The following is a 27,187-nucleotide window of genomic DNA, read 5'->3' as shown; positions in this document are numbered from 1 at the left end:
TTACGTAATTTTCAGTAATAATCTGTTAATCGAGAAAACGAAAAATTGGAAAAATTTGCGTCTAAAGGGCCGATCTATCGTAGTTAACGAATCGACGTACCTTGAAATATCTTTTTCTACATAAGCGCGTTTAAATTTATATTCGGATATTATATTCGATACTTGCATCGGTACCCGGTTATACAACCGTTTAAATATAAAACTCGCAAGCCTTCGTTATACCGTTACCTAATTGTTACGATGTGACCTGCTACTCTATTAATACTATCAATTCCGTTAAAAATCCGTAACATCGAAATACGTACAACGATCTCCGAGTTAGCGTAATGGCGTTCGGGATTGTACGACTGTACCATAGATTTCCACGAAGATCGATCACATCGTCAGATCGTATAACGAAGTTATCGACGAATTTATCAGACGCGTAACCAATTGCAGATCCTAAGGCGTGTTTTACGCGATGTCAAGATATATACGTACGTCTATCGTTAGAACATCGTTAGCATGTGTCGTTACAGGTTAGCAACGTTTTACAGCAACAACTTACGACACAGCTACAGCACGTGGTCGTGCAATTATTAGTCATTTTTTCTGAAATTTCCACCATTTCCATCGCATCGTTGAAAGTATCGGGACTTTGCCAGAACTGAAGATATAATATGAAATACGCAAGGAGAATTTGAAATTCATACCGCTGCACTCTGTTTCGCATTTGATATATTACATAATAGACACGGACTATGCGCATAACGGTTAATTTTATCTGCCTTTGCTCTCGCGAAGTTTCGCGGTGAATGGCAATGTTGCGAATAATAAAAAGTTGGGAACTAAATGGGCATAGAGTTACCGCCGACTGCGCTACAAATTTTTCCCGCAAAAAGCAAATTCGAATAGGGAAAGCGGCGCGAAGAGCGTTGTCAAAAGTTAAATAAAATACAGTATACGTTTTTTCATTTTTTTTTTCTTTTTTGCTTCAAGAGCTAGAAAATGATATTTTGAGTCAAATCCTCGATTTTTAATTACGTATTATAATTTTAATGCTCACGTAACGAGTCGATCGACTTTTTAAATCGCACGTAACATAACGTTCGAACCGTAGAACCGTTATATTTCCTTGTAATATTCGTCGTATTTATTCGTTCTAGTTTCGACTCAAGTTTCAGTTGCTCAAGTTACACGTTATTACGTAGTGTAAGCAAAATTGAAAAAGATTCTGTTTAAGTGAAACACAAGCGTATAAAGTTAAAAAAGGAAATAACGCTACGCGGACGAGTGGCGAAATTAGGCTTTTAAAGGATCATATGGAACGTTCGAACGGGGTGAAATATCGCGGAGGAAAGAACAGCGTGATAAAATATAATTTCGCTCAAATCGAACTGCGACCGATGATAAAACGTGTATCGCCGGTGTTTCGATAGGAGAAGGTGATGAATATTATCCTTTTGTTCAGGATTGCTGGAGCCACGCCCAAGCAGGAAGTCCTGAGATCGATATCACGTGTGTGCGTTGTTCGCGAGTAATCCATAATCTTTTTAACAACTCGTAGAACACGAAGAGATTTCATTTACAAGAAAAATTAATCCACTCGATTCTTTCCACTCTATGGAAATCTTCTATCTTTTACAGCGGATGTACGTGCAAAGTTCCAACGATTTGGCCGATACGCTGCCACGGCCAAAGCGATACCGCGATATAAATAGAAACCGAATTCTGACAAAGGTATTTCTTCGTATCGCGAAATACGTTTTTCCGCGACCACGAGAAAGATATTTCGCTCGTTTTTTCAATTTCAATAACTTGTTGTCAACCGTACGTCAGTGGCAGTTTGATTTCCAGAAATACGCGCGTAATATACGCGACGGATCGTCAATTTAGACAGCGACGTTTTGTCCGTCTGATAAACCGCTTTTGCCCGCCTGATAAACCGCTTTGGCGCGTGTCAATTCGACCACAGTACCACACTCGTGTGCGAGTATTAGGAAACTCGATCTGCGCTCTAATTGTTCTCCGTTTTCTCCGTGTCGTATAGCTCCTTCGAAATACGTAACCGCGTATAATTAAAAAAGAAACGAGAAATCTGTGTCAGAGCAAGAAGTTTGTAGAAGAAGAATATACGGTATTATAAGTCGAACGCCTCGCGTCTTACTTCTGAGAATTCGCCGCCGGCTAGCGAGACAAGGGCTGGAAGGCTCGAAGGAAACATTTATGTTTTCTTATTTTCATATATCGTATTGGAAGTTGGACGCTGCGCGTCATACGAAACATACGCGACAAGATGCTTTGGACAATATCGGAGAGCAGATTGGGTGGCGGTGGATAACGCGACAGACGGTGCTAAATACTATCGCTATATATAAAATCGATGCTCGTTTGCTCGAATCTCTCAGTGGATAATCGTCGAAAGAATATCGCACCATGACTACAAATATAAAAATCTCATTTTCTACGTATTCTACGTGTCGCGAGAATATTACCACGCCTCCTACGTATACTTGCACGCGTGTTTCCAGTTGATTCGCATCGTGTAATACTATTTGATATTGTACACAGCGATCAGAATTTCGCACATACAGACCCGAGACTCTTTTACGGATATCGTGCATCGTTTCTATCGGATGAAACGTTCGTTTTCGAGGAGCACGAGTAAATAATACGCGCGAAACGGTTTCGGTTACGTCGTGATTTACATGATTTTTATCTTTCGAAAGATTTCTCCGTTCTGAAATTATCTTTAAATAGGTTCAAAGGTCGAGCTGTTCTTCGTTTTAACTGGTCGGTCGTTCGCAAAAACCTTTGCACGCGAAAACGGAAGCGTTTAAGTAATGTTTTAGCTGCAAAACGAGTTACATACTTCGTTAACCAATTACGTTTTTACGAATCTCTTTTGTACAGGAGAGAAGTTTAACCAGCTCAATTAGTCTTCCGTATAACGTTATAGGGCGTTATAGTGGCAACGTAAAGGCCGAAGAGCCTCTTTGATGGATGAATAGAAGGCGGGTAAACGTTTTACATATGTATAACGAACTAGATTCCGTTATATCGTCCTTTCTATTCTCCTTTTCGGCTAACGAAACGTTGTTTGCGTTCCTTCGTTTTATAGCGGCATTTTACCGAGTACTTGTACAAAGCGACACGAAACGAAACGAGCGGTACAAAATGGTTTTCCAGTAATTTAGAGCACGATGAATTAGGCGAGGTAATCGAGGGAATGGAGAATGGACACTGAAATTGCAACGTAATCAAATATTTTGAGAAAATGTTCCATTTTCCACTTAATTTGCCATTCGTAGCTATTAGATTTATATATATTTGAAACACATTCTAACGCGATACTCGCTCGTTTTATTAATTCCATTAAATAATTTAGAAGCTTATTACGCGTTCGTCTGTTTCTACCTTTGGCGGAAAATTCGCTTCTTCGTTTAATGTACAGTTTTATGCACATATACTTACGCTAACCACGTTTGCACGCGGTGTTTTACGAAGACAAAAAGATTAAATAGCGGTTCGTTGTATCTTCGTTTCAAAAGTACGTAAATTTTTCTAGCGTTTCGAGTCATCCTTTTAGACGTGATAATTTCGCAAATTATTTGCTATCTACTAACGTTTTATTATTACTTTTTGACCATTATATGTGCGTGTATAAATATGCGTGTATAAAACATATAATTTGAGTAAACGTTCGTTCGACGGTTACACAACATTTTTAAGCTTCGCTGTATTTAGTTATTAGAATTAACGATAGAATTCTCAGAACTATATAAACGACTCTATAATTAACATTGCGTAATATCGCATTAATATCTTGCGAATAAAAAAATTTTACTCATATTCCACTTTTTATTTGAATTTTACAAAAGATCTTGAAATATTGATATTGATAGAGAGAAGTACCGTATAACGCGATAATATCATCGAAATAATATTGTTTTATCGAATGTTTTTGACAGTTTATATTTCGCACGTAATCTCCATTTAAACTCTGCGACTCTGTAAAAATGTAATAAATCGAAAACAACAGAATTATGTTTATACAAGAATATCGAGATATTATTGTTTTTTTTTTTTTTTTTTTTTTTTTTAATAGCAGTTTTTAATAGCAGTTTGGAAACAAAATTAAGTTTAGCTTAGTTTATGTCGTTCAAAAAAAAAAAAAAAGAAACGAGTCTCTTAACTTTATGATATTACGAGAGAACGAAAAAAATTACCACGCGTGGCAAAACATTTAACTTATTTAGCAAAGTTATCGCAAAAAGTTGGCATGCATCGACATAAATTACCGACTCGATCTGAACGAACAGAGAGAGTGCAACGTGATATCAAAATTATTTTAACTTCGTTACGCCGTATTGTTTTTCTCATAATTTCGTAAAACAAAGATAAACCCTTAATTCTACACCGATAGCGTAAAGTGGCCATTAATAATTCTAAAAGGTACGAGTGAATTAAAACGTAGAATAAAAAGAAAAAAGGAAAAAAGAAGGAGATAAATTCAACGTTGCATACTTATTTGTTAATTTACCGATAAATCGATATTGCTGCATTTCAAATTTAACGTATGAATTTTTATTACGCGATAGTTCATATTTTTCCATTCGTTAACATTTTACCTGTGGGTCATGAAGGTGTACTCCGTATTTCCAATTTAACTTTATACGGATAAATTCAGAATAATTATCGATGGCATACCTTGTGCATTATTCGGATTAATTTAACACGGAATGCAAATTGAACGTTTAATATCGGCTTATCAAAATGCGCGATACATGTAAATTTTATTTTTGTCTGTATTATGCATGGAACGTACATATCGTACGTGCGTGTATTTCGTATGTAAAAGTTTACGTACGACGTATGATTTGAATTACGATAGAGGATATTTATTAATTTATTTAATTTAGCAAGATGGTATTCTCGATCGTTTTTTTTTTTCTTTATTAAAAGTAGTTAAGTCAGGTTTTGACGAGTTTAATAACCGGGAGATGGCAAGTTTATAATACAATGAAAATGCTTTGAGAGCTCGAAGAGCGAAATTAGTCGAGAAATTTGTTTTTTCCTTGTCAATGGAAATTTTTCTACGTTACTGTGCTCGTCGATCGTAACCAAATATCAATTTAATCGGTATATTCTTACGTCGAATAAATGCTATCCGTTTAAATATGAACGAGGTTCGGGGATACAAAATATTCTTCCGGTCGTTAGTTGTTCTTCTTACACGTATGTGAAATATCAGTCGAATTAACAAACGAATTTTCACTTGCTTTTAAATGAATTTCCTGAAAAATCGAACGATGAACAAGCGCAAAATTTTGAAGCTGTTGGAATGTGACGATATTTGGTTGGCAAAACACGTCTACGTGAACCGGTGCAAACACTTCAATTAGATCAGCTTGTGTTCGCGAATACATACGCTGATTGTCGGCAGTTTCGGAAAGTACGGAATTTAGTACATGGCTGCAACTAGTCACATATGTAAATCAACGAATAAATCGCAGCGTGTCTGTAAGATTTACGTGTTTCAAGGAATTCCATCGAATTAACGAAATTTGTCAAATTTATTACACGTGGCTGCTATCGACGAAGGTATAATTTTGTATTATCGATTTTTTAACGTAATTTTTTGTTAGTAAATTTAGAAATTTATTGAAAAGCAACTCGATGAAAGTTTGTGGCGTATATATAAAACTCGATTATATTTAATTTAATTCCCTTTTATTTATTTATTTATTTATTTATTTATTTTTTTTTTGGGAACTTTATCCTATTTAAAAAATCTACCTATTTTTTGTAAATTGAATCAAAAGACTTCGGCCCAACGAGTCATACGAATTTAACGTTTCTCGATGTCGCAGTTGATATGTCGATATTACGTGTATACAGAAATAAATTGAGAAAATTATCGAAAGAGTTTCTATGAGAATCGAACAAACGAAATTCAGCCAAGTAATTTGAGAATTTAGTAAGAGAAACGAAGGATAAAATTAAGTAATACATCGTAAACGTTCGAAAGCACTCAAACGTTCGAAAACAAGGAGATGAAAAAAACAGGAATCTGTGATTCGTAGAGAAATCGGAATAATACGAGTAAATACTCTTTAAAGCGGAAGAACAATGTAGAAGCTAGAGAAGAAGAACGAGCAAATATATGGGCTAAAGGAGACAGACGAGTACGAAGTTGTTCGCTTAAACGAAAGAATTCTTCGTGTATAGCAAAGTACAGAGGTAAGCACTTTGAAGTATTAGCAACTAAATCGGTAATTTATCGATTTGCCGCGTCTTAAAAAAAATATCATCGAGGAACAGTTTAGGGCAGTCATATAAAAAATGTACGTAATTGTAATGTATTTCGATGAAAATATGATAATGTTATTTAAATTATGCACGTATATGTACATATATATGTGTATTGATTTATTCCTGTTGTCATATCGATAAGAAAAAACTGGAGATTCATTTTCATAATAAAAAAATGATCACGTCTGTACGTATAATCGCTATATTTATACGTATACTTTTGCCGAACGTTCATTTACGATCAGTCGGTACTTAGCCGACGTAAAGAGTACCTGATAAATTTTCAAACTCGATTTTCTCGGAAACGCGGCGTCGTTTGAAAAAAATGTTATTGTATATTTTCGACTTATCTTTTGCCAGCTCGTACTACGATTACCGTTCCATCCTGTATTTAAAAACCTTTTTTAAATACATACATATGTATAGAGCGGACGATTTTTTCTCGCTAGCGGGGCAAAGCGTTATTTGAATAATATTTTACTCACCCTCTCGAATTTAATACCGACGACATTAACGCTGTCTCTTCTCCATACTTTGTGCACTTTCGACGAGAACTTGTAACCTGCGACAAAAAGACACAAAATTTATCTCGCGTTACGCAATACCATCCTTGTCGTATAAACCAATTTCTTTGAATATTGTCAGACGTATTTTTTACGAGCTTCGTAACACATCTTTCGTTTTACTTGTTAATAACTTCCTCTTTCACTTGCTACGATACACCGTAAATCGCATTATATACCTGTTATATAGTGTACAGTACCATAAACGCTCGGATATTCGTTCTCTTGTAAATAAATCACTGGAAATTGGTTACCGACGTGGCTGCAAAATTATAAAATTAAAAAAAAAAATTCTGCAACTTTTGATTTTCTTGTTTTTAAAAAAAAGATCGAGGAAGGCGCGTTAAACGATATGTTTTTTAACGAATACACGCATCATAAAGAAGCGATTGCAATAATTCGTACTAAATGGCATATTATTAAATTCTTTCGTAAACGTAAAAGCGTTCGATTAAATCAACGAAAAGCCTACAAATACTCGTAGTAATTTTATAATCGTTAACCGTATTTACTTATTAGCTGTACTTTCGTAATTCTATCGTAGATAATAAGACTGAAAAGCATAGAGAATGTAAAAGTAACGATTTCACAGAGTTATTCGAAACTGAAACTGAAACAGAATCAAAGGCTGTAGCGTACAGTAGCTGTTATAACTTTGCTGGTCTTGTTTCAAAGCCATAGCTATTAGTAAGTAAACGATATCGGTTAATAAGACCTTGGTAAAAGCAGCGAAATTGTAGTAAACGAGAAGCGAATTTTTCTACCGTCCACTTTTTTCCTCGATAGCACGCTCTCTGTGTCGCAGACTGTCCAAGTAACAACAGAGAGTGCTTATTAAAGAGAGGGAGAGAGAGGGAGAGAGAGAGAAGCGCACCGGCGAGGGAATTAAAGCGACGATAATAATCAATCGATAATACGATACAACCTACGGAATATAAATTTTCTTCGTGAATCTTGAAAGTAGATATCCGGTGCGTTACAGAGATCGCGCGAGTATCGTTCACAATTGTTTGAACCGTTTTGAATCTGAATTTGGATGACGTTCGAACAAGTATTCTTAACTATCGATGGAATTTACGAAATTACACGCGCAAATAAATTTGAATGAAATTCGTCCACTATCGAAATCAATATCGTGGAAAGCGTTAGTTTTTGAAAAATGCAGAAAACTGTTTTATTTTGTTCGTCGAATTTAATGATATCAAACACGTATTACTCTCGCACATTTTGTACATTTTCAGCTTAGGATATTAAAGAATCGCCATTAAGGGGCCCCAAGAAACTTTCTCGTACGATATTAAAGAACCGATTTAACTTAATTGCTTACGGAGTAACTTGTCGATATAGCCGTCTCTCGCAACTTGCAATCACCTTTTCGAAAATAATCAAATAAAGTGGCTATATTATGTTTGAAGAATTACACGGCTAATCTCGTTCCAATATACGTCCTAATAAAAGTATAGAAAGCCGTAATACCACGTAAAATTGCTTATCGTTTGTTTCAACATTTCTACGCTTTGATTTAAGGTCGCTAACGTCTATAAATAGTATACGATAATAGGACACAAAAGTTAGGATAGCAAACAGAATTTATTGCACCGATCTAAGAACCGCGATATTAAACAGAACCAACCTGCTACCGCCGAAGGTGAGAAGAAAATAGAGTATTTACGAGCAGTGGAACATTTACAGATGGTCCACGATGGCGGATATAAGCAGTAGGAAAGTATTTTAAACTATTTACACTAAAAGGATAGTTACGGCACTTGCAAATCGATTTGCATTCCATTAGATACCACGAGAAGGGTGTTTGCGTTTCTACTATGAAAAGTATAAATTTCTTATGCAAATGATCTTTAAAAGGAGCTAATCGTTGTCTATAGATATACGTACACATCTCCAGAACCCTGTTGTTTCACGTTCTTCTCAAATCTCGATATCGAATTTAAGCGTGCAAAAAGGAAAATCCAGCGAATAGACACGATACCTGTACGACAAAAACACACAAAATTTCCACGGTAAAATACTCGTTGTAACATTTAGAAAACGAAACTTCCCATTTATATTTCGCTTTTTCGGTCGTGTTCGTAAAAATATAAATTTGCATAAACGCGCATCGCGTACCTATAAACGATCGCTTATCGACCGACGAGATTCGCAATTATCGTTCAAAGCCGATCGATCTTTTCGCGGTTTTCGCTACCGAAGCTTGTGCCGTACTACGAGCTTTGAAGTTTATTCAAAAAAACGAGCCAACGAATTTTCGTTGCTACCAGAAGCGTACTAGCGTTAAAAGATTCGGTAAAAGTAAAAAAGCAGTAATTCTCGAAAGAATAAAGGAAGATACTTTGATCCTTTTTCTTCGTTTTTCGTTCCGTCGCGACGGACGCATCGAGGCGTCGAAGAAAGCGAAAGACTCCCGTACCTGTAAAATTAGTTGGCGCTTAAAAGGCTAAAACATACATTTTCTTTATTATTTTCACTATTTCGGAAGGTTTGCGAAATCCACGACCGAATCAAGAAATACAACGTGGAAAAATTCAGACTTGCTGTTATATCGCCGACGATAACGTTGCCGTCAAAGGTACGTACTTTTGCCGAAAAAATCATTTTAATCGGCGTCAAAATAAATTACGTCAACGTTTGATTCGTTCGCGTTTCTTGTCAGCCAAAGAAATCCAATTACGTATCTAGAATATGTTGGATATTCGAGCCTTTGCCAGGCATATCGCGGCAAAATGTCCGAAATATGCTGGTGGAACACGATACGTATATAATGGCAATGTCGAACACGCATCGAGTACGTTACAATGTCTAATACGAGGCAACAACCGCCATCGTTTAATTAAAAGTAGGTCGTGTATTACGCGTAGAATAAGATAATCGTATGCCGCTGATATAGCATAGTCGCTAATAACATAAAAAAAAAGTGCACGCGAATATCGGAATAAAGGGAAGAAAGAGAGGAATAAGATACGGCTATTCTCCGTTACGATAGAAACGATTGCGAAAAGTATTACGTAAAACGCGGCTAAAGGAAAAGCTTTTTTCTTAACGTTTTTCATGGATATAGTCTTTGAATGCAAGTAAGAAGCACGAATATTTTTTGAACGAAAGAACCAGGGCCAACAGTGAAATTATTCCGTACACTTTTATTCGATTCCCATCGGATAACCTACGAGTCTACGTAAATTCTTGCCGTATACGTCGTTGCTTTAAATTCCAACTTTGGTAGAAGGTAGGGTGCTTCTAATCGATGCTCGAAGGGTATTTAAAGCGCGATTTATAACAGACAGAAGATAGAATGTTACATCAAGTTAGAATATTATATCGTCTCTTGTAGAAAAACAGATTATTTCTTTCTCTTTCTCCTGTTACGTTGAAAATATATAAGACCCGATGGTGTACGAAACGTTACGCTAAATATTTCCCTCGCCACGATGGTAAATATGTAAAATAACGAAATAAATGGCTATATGAATCGAATTCAACACCGAAAAGCAATTGCATACATTAGCGCGACGTATTTGACAGAATTACAGCTCGACTGGCTGACACGATATCGCTCTCAAATTCGCTTCAAAAATTTCAGTCAATTTGTAACTCCGACATGAAAATGTTAGAATTTAATAACGAGAATATATCAAAACAGTTTTGCCTCGATAACACGAAAATTTATCGAATCGATCGAACAATGTACGAAATAGAAACCATACCATCCGATACGCGCTGCTCTTTGAATAACTGTCTCTTACGAGGCGTTTTCCCTCTCAATTATTTCCCGATACACGCAATACGTCAATTTTATTCCGTGTCAAAATCGAAACTTTGCGATTTTACAGAATTCATTACGCATGCTTTCTTGTTGCAACAACAAAGCTCAACAACAAGTACAAAGTGGGTGAATCATCGATTCGTAATATATTTCCAATTAACAATTTAAACGTAGAGCATCGCGATATACATATACGTATGCGTATCTATGTCTTTTTCACAGATTTTTTTCACAATTCGGGACAGGGCAGAAGAACGGAAGAAAAAGTTCAGCAGCTTAACAAGATGAGAATTGTATAATCCCATTTTAAAAGAGAGATGCAATTGCATTTTCTGTGCGCGGCGGTGCACCTAACTTGATAAAACTAAGGCCTTACGCGAAGTTGGAGCTTACCAAACGTAGAACTTTCCTCTCTGTCGTTTCTTTTCCCCTCGAGTAAATGCGCTATGCGAATTTTCCCGTATATCCGACATCTTGCGTATATTCGGGCAATTTCTCTGTAATTTCAACCCTCCATTCCCTCTGTCAGGCTCGCAAATTTATAATTGTGACGTTATTTTCTTCTTACATCGTTTATTAACCGATCACGCGTACTCCTCTAGAATATAAGAATACGTAGAATACGTTGAATTCGTTAAATTTGTTAAATTCGTCTCGATATAATCGCTTTTATGTAAAATAAAAAGAGGCTACAACCAACATCGACTTGAAAGCGTTCATAGTCTCGTTATTACGTGAAAATCGTGGCAGATTTCGAGAAACCCGTTCAAAATTACGTGTACACGCGTAAAAAGTAATAGTCGAATTTTCTCACATCCTAGATCCGTCGTACGTAAATCTACCGTTTAGAAGAAAAATGTTAAGAGCGTAAACTGCATGTCGTACTCGTATAATCAGGTTTCTTGAAAACGAAACATGGCACGAAAGATTTCTACGCGTGAAAGCGAAATAGAAATTTCGAAGAAGAAAATCGCCTGCGAGATAAAGGCTGAAGGTGCGCGGCAACCAACTCGCGTCGTAATCTTGTTCGTAATTGTAACTTAACATTCTGCCACGGTCAACGTCAACGAAATTGACTTTGTATTCCGCCAGCATCGTCTCCCTGGTCGCTTTCTATCGGACCGCGTAGATTACGTTAGATTAAGTTAAGCGAAGTATTTTTCTCGCTGATGTTTGAAATTCTTGCCTAACCGACGAAGAAGCGCGTTTTTAAATATCATTTTTTTATGCAAGAACCGGAAGGAGGGACCGGGATTTCGCAAGAATTTTAAAATTAATACAACGCAAAGAACGCTTCGGTACAGCCGATCGACGACAGTCTTTTTTTTTCTTCACACCGTTGGCCGAACGATCGCGCGCGGGCTAAAACAATCGTTATTTCGTTATCTTTCTCGTAATCTTTGCGTATCTTTGTCGAACGGTTATCTTGGACGAACGAAAATTTCCAAATTTTATCACTACGTAACAAACGTCGTTTCAAGATAAACGGATAGGCGTAAGTCGTTCGAAAACGAGTATTTTCGGTCAAAGTAAAAATCATCCGAATCGATGTATTTTCTTCGTCTCCAAGTGTACTTATAAATTTATCAATCCGAGTTTCGCAAAAGTCTGTCGTCCTCGCTGCCCGGGTAGCTTAACCAAGTTTCTAACCGTTGTACATACTTTGAACGGAGTAAATCGTACAGTCGATTTAAGAGTATTATCAAACTAGCGAAATGCAGGGTAATCCGAAGCTTTCCGAACGAAATACGCGGTACACGGACGAAAACGACTCTATCCAAAGTTTCGTAATTTTAACGTAAATCAAGATCTCGTCGAAAAGTGGTATGTTCCTTTTGTCGAGAAAAATTTTCGCGATAGACGATATAAAATCGGTTGGGAAACGCGTCGAGGCCGAAGCACTACGACGCTTCTGGCCAAGAGCAAAGTCTTAGCGAAAGAGAATAACCCGAGGAGAAGAAAAAGGAAAGGCGAACTGGTCGGGGCGAGGGCGAAAGTTGCAGCAGCGTAAGAAGCACATACTCGGTTCCAGACTAAAGTTGCTGCTCGATTTCGCCCCGAAACTCGCGTGCTTTATATCGCGATAAATATCGTGCGGAAACTGGAACGCTTTTTAAGAAATTCTCATCTGGTCTAACCGGCTTGTCTCGTCCTTTAGGCCACTTTAGGGATACCAAACAAGATCGCCGCGAACCGGCCAATTTATCGCGGAATTCTCGACTCGACGCAAAATTTAATACTCGATAAATCCACGGCAACGTTCTCGGAAAGTTTGAACGTTGCGGAAACGGACGTTAGATTAATTTAAAAAAAAAAAAAAAAAAAAAAAAAACAAAAACTTGCCAGGATCCGAAGCTCGTGATTTATTACGTAATAACTTCGTTCTATTCGATCTCTATGATCGGAATAATCGAAATTTCTGCGGTACAAAGTGCATCGATCCTATTGGAAGTGTTTCGATTTCCTGTTCTCTTTTAATCCTCGATCGATCAAACGATCGTGGAATCGGTAGTTTGGACGAGATTACCGCCATACCAATTTCTTCGGTTCGACGAGTTTCGAACGAATCCAGCGTTTATACCATTTTATGGAGTCAGCTTCTTCTCCGATTCGCAAAACTTTTGTCCCGACAAAAGATACCGATCGATCGCTTATTTCCCTCCGAAGGAATAAAGCGAAAGCGGAAAAGCTGTATTGCGAGAACTACGACGTCGTATTCGCCGAAACGGTGACGGACAAGCACCGACAAATTCTATATAGCCAAGGAACTCCAACTAAATGCGCTCTTATTAACCTCCGTCGAGTCCTGCCTCTATCTCCGTACCATCGAAGAACGAGCTTTCAGGAACGCGCAAAAATATTTTACTTCCAGAAAAATACGTTAACCGCACTGGCAATAAATTTCGCGTGGCGTATACGCGACGAATAACGCAGTTTGGAGTGCGAATAAACGTTCTTGATAATCCGATTTGCTGGAATTTATTAAACGTTCATCGATATTTTAATCTTCTAACGACATACGTACACAGCTACGGTCCCATAATGCGAAAGTATTTATAATCTATTTATACAGAGATACGAAAAGGATAAAACGATCGACCCAATTCTTTTTTAAACCGCGCGTCGGCAAACCAGCTTTCCTTTAATTCGCGCGAAGAAGGATTTCATATTAAAATCGCTCCATCCTTCGCTCTGCAAACAACGTTCCTTTTTTACGCTCCAGGATTATTCATCGCCTCTGATCGATCAACTTATCTACGCTAGCATTTTAACGTCCCTTAAGCTGTTCGAATCAACGTAGGTCGCGTTCTCAGCGCGGTAAGACAAATCGCTTTCAGTTATTAGAATCGGTTCGGATTTCTGCGCTATTCTCCGCTTGTTCGGCGACGCGTGTTGATATACTCCTCAAAGTGGAACAAATTTCCTGACTCGTAGTTCCTAATAGGAAGAGGAAAAGAAACGGAAACGAGGACGAAGATGGAAACAAACAGCCGGTTGGACAAGCTGGCAGGCGGCAAGGCGAAGGAAGAAAATGAAAAAGCGTAACGGGAATTCGCGTAGCAAGCTCCGCCGCGCGCAAGTAGTTTGCGGTAACACGGTATTATTTTGCTATGCAAACAGGTACGTACGTGACCATGATGTTAACTATGCCATCCTTTTCTCGACGTTATCGGTAGTATGCCGCGACGGACTATTAATCAAGTTTCAGACGGTAATACGATTGTGCCGACAAGAGACGTGCATCCACGTTCGATCACAGTCCTGGCAATTTGCCGATTCTCAGTTTCCACGCACGCGTTTCTTATACATTTACGTTTCTTACGATCGTCACTGTCTCCTCCCTTCTCGGACGGATTAAGTCGCGCACACCGATCTGAAGTTTTAATTATTCTTGCTGAATCCTATAGATTATTAGAAAATATCGTATCGTTATCGTATTAGCGATATTAGAGAATCGATCAGTTGCAAACCGTACATCGTAAACCCTTTTGTCGTCGTTTAGACCGTATCGTTACACCGAAGAACAATAATATCCTCGTCCTATCCTCCTATCCTCCTATCCTCCTATCCTTCGCGAAGAACTACTAATCTAAATTCCATCATTCGGTAGAGACACACGGGCGAAAATACGAAGGAAAAACTCGGTGGATTCTTCTAACAGCTGCCAAACTCGATTGGCGCTCTGCCCGATAGTCATCGACCTTGCGTTGTTTTCTAGCATCGTGTCGTTGCCCGTTCGGGTGCCAGTTCTGCATTTTTGTTGCAAAGACTCGTAAGGAACGATAACGTATAACCAGTTAGTCTCGGGATTTTCGTGCCCCTCGTCTTCGGTAGTCGAAGGTATGATAAATTCGGCATTTCCGAAGAATCAATTAAAAACGAGATACGCGTCACGATTCGCAGAGTCGGTGGTTATATCTAAAAGGAAAAGTCCTCGCTGTGAAAAATCTTCCACGGGCTAAAGACGTATGCACGCTGTCAGAGAAAGCGAAATAAACAGCCAACGGAGGAACGAGGGCTGACACACCGTTTTGGCAGCCCCCTGTAACCTTGAACGCAACGAAAGAAACGCTAAAGACGTATAAAGTAAAAAGGATTCGCGATGCTGTAGATTCTGGATTCTAGATAGACTGGCGGCCGCGAACCGCGCGCGACCTTTGGTCCTACTCGGTTCGCAGAGGAACAAAAAAACCACCATCCCCGTATCTATCTGACTCCTACGCTCCGCAACTTTATTCGATGAGAGTCAGTTACTAAAACCTTATAGTTTCACCAACATTTTCTTCGCTCTGAACGTTACACGCGATCACGATGGACAAACCGGCAGGTTGTGCGCGACGCACGACGCGGGGAAGAAATTCGTCAGCCCTGATTCTACAAGTATAGCAGCGAGAGACGTTTCAAGAAGATTTTATTCGACGTTTAGATTCAGAGGAATTTTCGTTGAATTCTGTATCGTTCTGCGGTTACACGTGGCGCGATGGTTCGCTTCGCACGACCGCAACGGTCCAGCTCCTCGACCGAACTCGCGAAACCGAGGAGCAGTTCTCGAATCGGCCGTTGTCGGATCGGAGCTAATTTCGCTTGAAAAAATGAAGCAAAGTCGATCGGTTGTTCGCCGATTCGTCCCGTGCGACTTTGCCGCTACGTGGGATGCCAGAGAGTCCTTAACTAAGGATATTTTTAAAGTGGCAAAGTTGCAAGGTTGCGGTTAGTAGAGTCGAGCTTGTACCTCGCTATTGTCCTCCTTGGGTCTAGAAGACAGCGTCGACAGGCTGGCGTCGATAGCGCTTGACTCGATAAACAAACGTTTTCGTCGAAGGACGGAACGCTTGCGTCAACGTTCGATCGAGCCAGTCTTGCAACAACACATACGGAATGGCCTTTCGACAACGGTCGGTGCGAGTCGATCGTTCGATCGCTCAAACAAATAGTTGGGCGTACAAATAGCCCGGCAAATGGACAGCGACGTTCATAGTTCACCGTTCGGGACTAAACGCGCGTTCGATCGCCCATCGGTTCGTTGTTCGCGTTCGTCGGTTGCCCAAAATTAATTCCGGCGGCAACGTTGGCAAAAAAAAATCGCGCATCGCTATAGTTAACTTGGAATTTGGCACATGCCCGGGAAATTCGAGCGATTCGCAGAGGTGTGGAGACGTCGCAGATGGCCAAGGGTAGGACATAGGCTGCTGTTCGTAAACGTTAGGAAAACCGCTGATCTTACACAGGGCGTAATTCCATCGAGCATATTTTACGCGTATCGGTGATAAAATTCGCTAGTCGGCAAAAATTTGGTTCTCGTTCGTGAAATTTACTTGTTTACGGAATACGCGGAACCAAAGAGTAAATACGACGACAAGTCTAACGATATAAATGCCAAAATTGGTCGTAATGGAACAGCGATCTGGAAAGGAAATGTTACTTCGTTATCTCTATATATATCCCGTCAAAGGGCAGAACGACGTATTTTTCGAAGGGAATAGACAGCATGGTTGGACCTACGTAGCTCTAATTAAGGATCGACTCTGATCCCAAGCGTTTCGATTTGCTCGTTACGTAAGACGTAAGCGATCGCTGTATCGCTTTGATCCGGCGGCGAAACACAAGCCCGATGCTCCTTTCGTTTCGTAGGAATTTAACGCAACCGCGAATAATTTTCCTGAAACTTCTTTGACGAAGCATCGTTTTGTACGCGCCAACTTCGTAATAATTAAAGGAGTAACGATCGAGGTCACTATGCCGTAATTAATAAACTGTCTCGTGCACCAAACTGATGCATCGGTAAACGACGGGAATAGTTTCCACGAAGCGAGAAAATTTTTGCGCGTAAATTAACCCTGTACGTATTTATGTTATTAACCGGAGTTGGCCGCTTTTCTTCGCCGTTCCGCAGCAGGCATATTTGACGAACAAGGTACTCGTGCAGTCGCGATATATCTACGTAGCTCGTCTATATTTACTCCTCGCTTTGGTACGAACTGTTGTCAATTAGTGAAATTAGTTTGTCGAACGCGTAAATTACGGTTTTAAACGAAATAGCATATTTTCTCTTTCGCAACGAAACGTGACAAGCGGAAGATTAAAATGAAAAAAGAGGACGAAATAAACGAAGATAGGAAAGAAAGTCGTCTCTTCGCGAGCGATTAATTCGATAATAATTCGATAATTGACGATAATTAATAAGTAAGTACGTTGTAAATAAATTTCAATGTTTCGACTAGAAAAAGCTGCAATTTGTATATAGTTACTACGCTCTGTATTTTCTTTAAATTGTTTCCGATAAACGATAACAAGGGAAATACTTTTGTATTGTTAATGCTAGACAAAGTGGAAGATTGCTTTTAGATAGCAAAGCCTTATGAAATTTGTTAAGAAATACGTTAATACGTGAAATAAATTACGATACGGTATAGTGGTGCTACGAGTAACAAAGATTATATGGAACATCGATTATGTTTTCCGACGGTGTAAAGCGTAAACTACGCGCATTTTGTCCGGTAAATTCATTACCTACGCTATTTTTTATAAAATTAATCATATTATTAGTAATTATATTTATATCTATACTTATGTAATGTAATATGTATATTTCACATCGTATTAGAACTGCAAAATATTGAAATTAATAATTAAACGAGGAATGTTTGATTTTGTAGTAACACGCCAACGTTAAAACACGCAACATCGTAACATCTAAATTATTAAATGCTTTAATGCATTTTCGGTTCGCGAAACGCGTGTGACACGACGGAAATCAATACCACCGGACCTACGATTTTCGACGATTGGAGTTTGGTGTTTAGAGTTTAGAGTTTAGACCGCCGCAATGAAACTGGCAGAGATTACAATGGAAAGAAGTTTGGACGCGCGTCTATACGTTGCTAATAGCGATCAATCCCTTTTAGCGACATCGCAACACTCGACAATGTCACGTCCAACTTCGCTCGCAGAATTTTGCATATTTCATCGAAGCATTCGACAAAATGGACAGATGTCTGGTCGAACGCGAGTCCTATGTCGCTCGGCAGTTATTTTATTCGCATCGAACGGTGCAGCGTATCGCGAATCGCGTTACAGGCAACGAACGCGCAAAGTAATTTTCGTTGTCGTTTTCAAAGTTGAAAATAAATTTTACCATCTTCCGTCTTATACGATATAGGCACTAGCTTCCTACAGTCTATCCTTTTATCCGTTTATGTCGCATCCATGTACGTAGAAACACGCGAAAATTAATCGAATTTACCACGAACGTTTTATTTTTAAAGCGAAACTACGTTTTACTTCGTTTGCTCTGAAATATATTCTAGAAACACGGCTTCGTCGGTGAAATACGGCCCCTTTCGAGAGAAGAATTACTCAAATTGCGAAGTAGCACGAGAAACTAGAAGAAACCCGCGATTGTTCCAAAGATCTCAAGAATCGCAAAGAAAACAAACGAAAAGGAGCGTGCGACTATTACACGCTGAGAACGTCTCATCGTGGAAAAAGCTTCTGATTCGGAACGCGCCCACTCGTGAAATTTCCAAACTTCTTACTACTTTCGTAACTTGGAAAATTTCCGCAGCGAATTCGCGAGTCTGTGCTGTCGTTGAAACGGAAGCAAAGGACGTGTCGCCTATTTTGCTGGAACGTTACAAACAAACCAGTTTAGGATTTCATAGCTCGGGATTAGGATTGCGTTCGCGAGAATTAAGCGAGACATTGGCAAAACATCCAAAACCATCTAAACGAGCAAACGAGATCATTCTCGAACGAGTTCGACAAATATTTACGTACAAAATTCTTCTCCGTTCGAAAGTCTCGGGATACCTTTTATTACTAACAACGCGATACGTAGATTATGAAATTTACGATCCATGCATTTTTTTTTTTTTTTTTTTTACTAAAATTAACGTACCGATATTTTCCATCTTCGCGTAAAACCCAATATAACGCGTCGAATTACGTAATCTCTCGATCGCTGTTCGATTCGTTACGGTTTCGTAGAAAATATAATAATTGTTCCAAGATTTTCGAACTATAGCGGATATCCACGCAATTTATATCGCTTGTTTAACACGCAAAAGAACATGTAACGTCCCATATAACGTCCAAAGCGCGAGGTTCTGACAAAAACGATTCGTTTAACCACTCACGCGTTAATATATGGGTGTGGAAAATCAATAAAGATATCAGTCGCACGCTTGATATACTTTTTCTCTTTCGTATTAGAAAGTATTCCTCGCGTATTAGATTTTCTGCAGAGACTGACAAAATTTCCCTACTTTCCTTATCTATAATCTTATCTGCTTATTACGTTATTCATACGATGCACGATTCAAAGTAACGTATTTTAATATTTTTCGATGTATCGTGGAATAAATTTTCTTCGTTAAAAATAAAATGACATCTTATCGCGAGTATATACGCACGTACTTTATCGCGCATGTGCGTACGCGTGCGTTACGCACTTACGCTTCAACTTCTGCACGGTCTTCGTATTCGCGGTATTTCTATTTTAAAATCATCGAACGACCGATTATACGTACACATTTGGGTGTAAATTCTAGGACCAAGAAGAAACATATTTGAATCCATCTTTTTAGTTCGCCGAAAGTCCGTTTGATTCGCCTAGCTTCGATTTTTTTTAGATTAAACGACGCGTAGGACGCGTAAACGATACGAATAAACCGAATCTATCGCATCGAATCGATTACGTAACCAAACGTGGAAAATAAATCTGTTGTATAACGAGTAATTATGTATAAAGAAAATATATGGAATAGATAGGACAGTAAGGAAAGTAGGTAATTAACTTATCCACTATTATTCCGTGCGTTCATAATGAAATCACTTTGATGTTGGCTTTAATTAATAAACGAGACTGTTATGTACGAGCTTGCACATCTGGGATGCATTACTCGAACTGCAACGTAAGCTTGTTCAGGCAAAGTCGCTTAAACGAACGCAAAACTGCGCTGCATTCGGGCGAATGGTCAAATGTTGTTAACGATAGTTGAACGAGAAGTTTCGTGATAACACTACATCTAGACGGGTTCTATTCTAGGCAGATATTAAAATGTTTGTTTAGTACAATAATAATAATAATAATAATAATAACGATAACAACGTATTCATTTCGAACGAAATTCATTTTCGTCACGACTGAAATTGAATTTCAGGTGTCGAATGTCATATCGATATCAAAGATGCAAATCCTTATCGCGGAACGTTCAAGCGACGTACGTATATCCTTGCCGTTTTTCGCATACAGCGAGGTATAAAATACAAGTTACGCGTCGCGTAACGCTTTCGCGATAACTACCTCCCCGTCGAAGGAATCTGTTCGGCAATTTTCGATTTTTCTTTCGTAGAAAATAAAACAAGGGACTCGGCGTTGGCACGACGACATCTGTTCGACGGTTTATAAATATAGTTAGGAGTGGACGGTTCGCGAATACAGGGTAAAATTAATAAATTAAAACACGACTTTCTAAAAATTCGCCTGCTATTGCGTGCCTAAAGAGCCGTGTAGTTGACAGTGCTTTAAGAGCGGCCGCAGGTTGATGTTGGCAAGATCGATAATGCGAACATGTGTACCACGAGATTACAGTATGTACACATCCGTATACCTGCCGAAAGAACCGAATCGCAAAATTACCAGCTGTTTTCCAATAAATACGTAGAGTGGAAATTATCGACGTAACCGAATATCGGATTAACAACGAGATAAAGTGCGTGTACGCGTTTAAATTGTCGAGGACAAAACGTTCGAAGAAACGCGTACTATGTAAAACGTCGCTGACACCAACGATCGGCAATGCCACGTACTCGAATAAAAGAAGCAACGAAACGAGACGAGAGGAGATTTTTGATCGCGTAGAAAATACGTATGCTTCCCTTTCGCTAACCGATCTTTTCTCTTTGTAAAGTTTATTCGTTACGAGATTCAAGTATAATCGTGAAATTTTCTTTCTCAAATTTGTCACAACGTTGAAAATTCCACGATTCGAAAGCACTTCGTTTCGACTATCTACCGCACGGCAGTGACGCAACTTTTGTTTAATTGAAACATCTATCGAGCTTATCGAGAAGTATGTGTTTGTTTAAGAAAAAGGCGAGTTGGTCGTTCGCATTATGTTTATGATGGATGATAAGAGAGACGAAAGATGGACAAGACAGGTAGGGCTTTGTATTCTGTATTTCGTTCGTTCGTTCTCTTCCCCGTCTATAAACCACATTATCCCCATGGGAAGTGCGCGCCCTTCGCAATCAGTTTCAGGACGTTCGGGGCTAAGTTATATCGACAATCTCTCCCTCCTTCTTTTCGTGACCTCTTCTTTACGAAGGTAGATATAAATCGTGATAAAAGTTTGGAGTATGCTTAAACAACGAAGCGAAATACGTACGTGTATACTCGTTCGATGACGTCAACAACGTATAAAGTCTTTGCGCGATTTAGCCGTTTTATTTTAACGATAATAAAAGTATTCGAATATTCGTTTGTTTTTTGGAAGGATGTAATTCGATTAGAAAATGACGCGTAATTGTACGTGAAACGACTTCGTTCTAGACGATCCTCGCGACCGCGTCAAAGCGTATTTGTACAAATATAGAAAAAGGAACGAGAAGAAAGTATCGATGGAGAAAAAGCGAAGAAGAATACGTACCCGTGTTTGGTTGATTTTAAGTAGACACGCATTTTCACTACAGTTTTTTCAACAACGCAGCATGTATCGCAACTATCGACTCTGTACGAGGTATCGCGTAACTGGCGTAAAGAGGAAAAGAAACGAAACGCTACGAAATCGTAAAATGAAACATTTTCAATGGATACTCGTTTTTGAGAAAATCGAGATTTACGACCTGTTAACTTTTTACGCGAACGGTCGAATATTTGTGTAATTCTTTTCCTATTTACTTCACGTACTTTGTACTTTGATATTTGTAAACGTTAACGATATTATCGTTTAACAAGTTGTTACATATTACGTATTAATATCGCTAGCGCGTAAACTATAAATACACGGGCGCGAAATGAAACTATTTCCGCGTTCGGTATTACGTATTTCTTTTGAAATTACATCGTGCTTGAAATCCAAGAGTCGAATAAGAACGCATTCTATATTTCGAACTCGTTTCCGTGTAGTTCCCGATTATTCCGTCACTTACCGTACATAGTCACTAATCTACAAAAACATCTAGATAAGATAATCTGAAACACGTAGAACGTCTTTTCGATAAACAAATCCAGTGTGACGTTGGTTTTAAGCGAGAAGAGCGCATTTCGTATTACGGTTGCGATAAATAAAACACGTTGATGCAACGTCTGTACATTTCAAAATATATATTTTTTTCTTTTTCAAAATACGTATCACGGGTGGGCGATATTAGGAGCGTGTTCTTTTCTCAGACCTCTCTAAAGGAGATGCACGACGTGGCATCGTATCGCCGATAGCCGGAACCATAAACGTGTCATCGCATCAGGATTTAGGCCTCTTTTCCACTCGCGACTAACGTAAGTCACGCGCGACTTCGTATAAAAGAGACGTCACCTCGCAACGTTCGCGAGATCCGCATCTGCCAAGATCGACGATACGCGTATACGATCAGCGTCTTCTAATTTAAGAATCGAAGAAATTAGTCGTTCGAAGAGTCGTATAAAATCGTTCGTCGCGTAAGACGACAAAGGCCATCGTTTAAAAGCAGCGCGGTGTAATCGCGAAAGTATCGCAGTGGAATTTGGTAAACTCGGGATTTACGACTTCGAGTTACGTAAAAAGCGTAGCGTTGGAAAAATGAAACGCGCAAGTGTATTAATAAAAGCAGACGCTCTTGGAGCATCGCTTATACTTCGTATCACGTATAATTCGTTCTAATTCGTTCATTTATGTAACTAAGAGTACGTAGTATCCGAACGTTCGGTATTCTCGACCGACAAGACGCGTGATCGCATTTAAGAACATGGCAAATATCGAAGAGTTACGCGGATAACCAACGCTGTATGCCTCTACTAGCTGGAGCATCGTTTCTGTGCCACGATTCTTCGCATTTTCCACCGAAACTATGGGAAAACGCTCGCTCCCTCGTTCTCCGATTTATCGTCACCTACTTCGCCCTTTCTCGTTAACACCGAACTCGCGCGTAACGTATATAAGTCTTTTTAATTGCTCGCACGAAACGTCGAGAGCGAAATTCTTCGTTCGCTGAAAAACGAATCTACGTTCGTTCTCCGTATACCTCGGAAAGTTCTGAATTCTTTGATAATGGAGAGCGTGACCCAGAAAATACGACACCGACGCGAGGCGTCTCGTGTGCGCAACGTGCACGTACACGCGACATACAGCGACAGGCGAGCACACACGCGTACCGATACAACGTCCTACGAGAAATGCAATTGCACCGCGTATACGATGCATTCATGCCACGCGTACATAACGGTACGCCCAAAAGGACACCGATCCGTGCTTTGTAACGTTACCCTCGATACTTATAAAGCCGGTGAATCCATTGGAACGATTTAGTACGGACAATAGCTCACTCACGGTGGAATCGCGTTCGATATGTCGGTAACGGTATGCGAGAGGCAGCGAGTTCGCGTCAAAGGGTTAGAGAGAAATAGAACGTTAGCAAATGTAAACGAGATGAGAGGCAAACGATATGAGAGCAGATTGCGAGCGATAGTTGGACGAATGAAACAGAGAGGAGAGAAAGAGAGAGAGAGAGAGAGAGGACAATTGACGAGTTAATAGCAAATTGACCGTCGATTTATCCAGGAACTAAATTTGCATATTGTATATAGCAAATTATAGAATAGGAACGACTTTATCGCCTACGCGCGCGTCTTTAGCTTCTAATTTAGACAAAAATAGAAACTCGAGACCTGGAACTCCAGTTAACAGATTTTCCGACCAGACCTGTGATCCTAGCGCCAAAGAGAGAAAGAAAAGATACTTTCCAACCACCGGAGATACTTTTCGACAGCGAGATCGAAGAAATCAGTTTATATTCGCGTTTCAATCAAACACGTTCAAACACTCGCTGTATCGATAGTTGCGTTCGATTATTAGTTCCTATCTACATATATGTTGATATTATATATGTACGTAAGTACGCGCGAAGCGCAACATCCCGCGAAGACGTATTTCAATAGTCCAGGAAATGGGATACGGTCCCGAAAGGTAAAACGTCCGACTAACAACGAAACTCCTGCGATCTGCGTCTCCTAGAATCCTTCGGAGTGCAGGAGCAAGAACAGCGAGGAGGGCACGTAGGAACGAGCAGTTTGTCGCGTAACCGTAACTTTGATATCGCGAGCAAAACAACGAGAGGAAGTTAAAAAAGCATTGCCTTTGTCGCAGCTATCAGCGAATGCAAACGTGTTTTCACAGAGAGACGAAAGTTGTTCTCGATATAACGCGAAGCAAACAATCGGAAACTTGCTTTTCTCGCGTTACGATACGTAGGCACGTTTCCTACGCTTATTGTTCGGCGCATCGTAAATTTCGATCGAGTCGACCGATCGATAGGCCGGTTCGCGTTTCAAACGATTTATAAACCCTTACAATTAGTCCGTGCAACGTGTTCCGTGTATCGCGTTTCTATCCACGTTTTCTTGCGTGCGACGATCCGAGAGATTTTCCTAGGAAATTATCAAATTTATCGTACTCGGAGGACAATTTTTATTCGCGGAACGTGTTTATAGAGGCGTTATTTACGTATTAGAAGAATCTCCTCTCGAGCGGTACTTTTGTACGCTCTCGAGCGAATAATTAAGAAAAATTAATTTACTTCGTTGTTCTCGCTGCACAGATTGCGCAACAGACTTTTCAAATACAACGATTAAAGCTTTCGAACTTGCTTTCTACGGAGAACCGTTTAACGACCTTTGTAAACAAATTTCCCCGATACGTACGTATATGGTCCTTTTAAAAGCCTTTTCCATCCCTTAACAATTTACGATTCACTTTACGATTTAACGATTTTCTCTTCCTATCGAGTAATTCTCGTTCGATTCATCTTCGAACTTTACGACGATGAAAAAGCTGTCCTTCGTTGAACCGTGTTAATACGTACATACGTATAAAAAGCGACATGTACGTACGTGTAATAAGATATTCGAATAAAAATATACCGCGCGAAAGTTTCTCATCGACGTCCCTTTACAGGAAAATTTCTTCCTAAAGCATTCCATTTTTCATTTCGTCTAAACCATTTCTCATGCCGTCGAAGATACACTCGAGACAATTCGGTATTGGAAAGAAATGGCGAGGAAAAATATAAAGCCGCTATATCTCTCCTATCCTCGAAGGATATCTAGAATTTTCACACCGTACGAACGAATTGAACTTTTCGAAATTATACCGACGACCGTCGTTCAAATAATTTACGTAAATCCTTTGAGAAAAGCCGAAATCAAGCCAATGTCGGAAAAATCCCGATATTTCTCGGTAGAATTTACTTTGCGGAAAACCGAAGCAACGATATTTGTATTTCCAATGATTCGTGTTGTTACGAACGCAAATATCGTTATCGTTTAAAAGAGAAATTTTCATTTCTAGTTAAGAGAATAACTAAGCTCTGCTACAGATTTTATCATAGTTAAATACTGCAAGTTTTACGCTAATATCCAGACATTATCTAAATATTCGTTATTTTTCGATAAACATCGTTACGTACGTACTGCGAGCAACGTTATTATACAGAAGTAAATACATTTCACTCGATAGTGAATTTATATTAATCGCTTGCATTTAATTAGATATTTAATATATCTGTACAATCTGTATATGTGACGATATTTATATAGGAAGGGGAAACGATTTCGTAAAATACGATTAAAATATTACAAAGCCGTTGAAATCGACTCGTTCGATTCTTTTCTTGCGTAACTCTTTAAAAGAAAAGTTACGCGTTTCTACTAAATGCAACTTTTAAAAGCGAACAAGTTGGTATTTTCAAAAATTGTTCGTTTCACTGCTATAACGAAATAAACCGATAAAAATTCTCGTTAGGATTAATCCGTGTTGTACGAAACTCGAGTAAATCCGGAAGGGAGTTGGACGCGCTTCGATTTCTCACCGATCTACTTTCTCTTTTCCATCTTTGTTCCCACGCAATCACATCGATACGCCAACTCGCATCGATTCGATCGCTATGCGCGATAATCGAACCAAATAACCCAACGATTTATGATTAAACGCGCGGTAAAACTAATCGTAATCGTTAGCAGCACACCGATACGTTATTTGTAATTTTACTATGCATCGAGCGTGTTTCGACCGACGTTTATCGTTACATTTACCTACGTGGATTTAGCGATAGATCAGCCTTTTTACGCGTGACGTGTTTATTTGTCGTTGAAACATGCATAATAGACGAAGCAGTAATCGGCATTGTTTAACTATTCGCTACCGCATCGATGTCGCAATTTTCAATCGAATTCGTATTAACCGACAACCGTAATTCATTCCATAATACTTGTACGACATTCCACTTGCAACTGTATTTCGCGTCGATTCGACCGACCGTTTATCAAATTAGCATTGAAACGCAGCCGAAAAACAACGTTCGGTGGTGCGACAGTTGGAAAAATAAAAATTTCACGCACAGGTAAATCGTGTATAAAAGTTGGTAAAACGTAGCGAAGCATATGAAACGAGAATATGCTTGCTTATTGCTCTATGTTCGAAGTAGAGTCGAAGACGCGAAGGAAACTTTTCATAGAAAATATTATCGTTCGAATCATAGTTATCGTCTGTTTTCAACAGCTTCGTACGTCGTTTTTAAATTCTTTTTCGCGACGAGTTACACATATCGAAACTTCCATGTTCGACATACGAAGTGGAATGTGTTTCCAACTCTTTCTCGTATATCTGACATTATAATATATCACGAAGTGATCTGTAAACGATAAACGATTTTTCGAAAGACGTTTCTTTCGATAATTTCTACAAAAATCAGCCGAGCGTAGGATTTTGCACGCCTTCTTAAGCTTTTTCCGTTACATTAAGTATCGGTTAATTAACAATGTTTAATAACGGTTCGTTGAAAAAGTTGATTGAATTTTACACGA

General features: G+C 39.1%; 1 protein-coding gene across 6 annotated transcripts in view; it reads right to left on the bottom strand.

Annotated features, from left to right (window-relative positions):
- LOC126868011 (1-phosphatidylinositol 4,5-bisphosphate phosphodiesterase epsilon-1-like) overlaps positions 1–27,187 on the bottom strand; it is a 130,697-nt gene that overhangs the window by 58,982 nt on the left and 44,528 nt on the right. For all 6 annotated transcript variants that reach the window (XM_050623132.1, XM_050623137.1, XM_050623133.1 and 3 more), the window contains one exon: positions 6,780–6,856. The gene's annotated coding sequence lies outside the window, so the exon portion shown is untranslated. The remainder of the gene's footprint in view (positions 1–6,779; positions 6,857–27,187) is intronic.

Source organism: Bombus huntii, chromosome 7 (assembly GCF_024542735.1).
Source record: "Bombus huntii isolate Logan2020A chromosome 7, iyBomHunt1.1, whole genome shotgun sequence".
NCBI classification, from domain to species: Eukaryota; Metazoa; Arthropoda; class Insecta; order Hymenoptera; family Apidae; genus Bombus; species Bombus huntii.
This window is presented reverse-complemented; position numbering and strand designations above follow the sequence as displayed.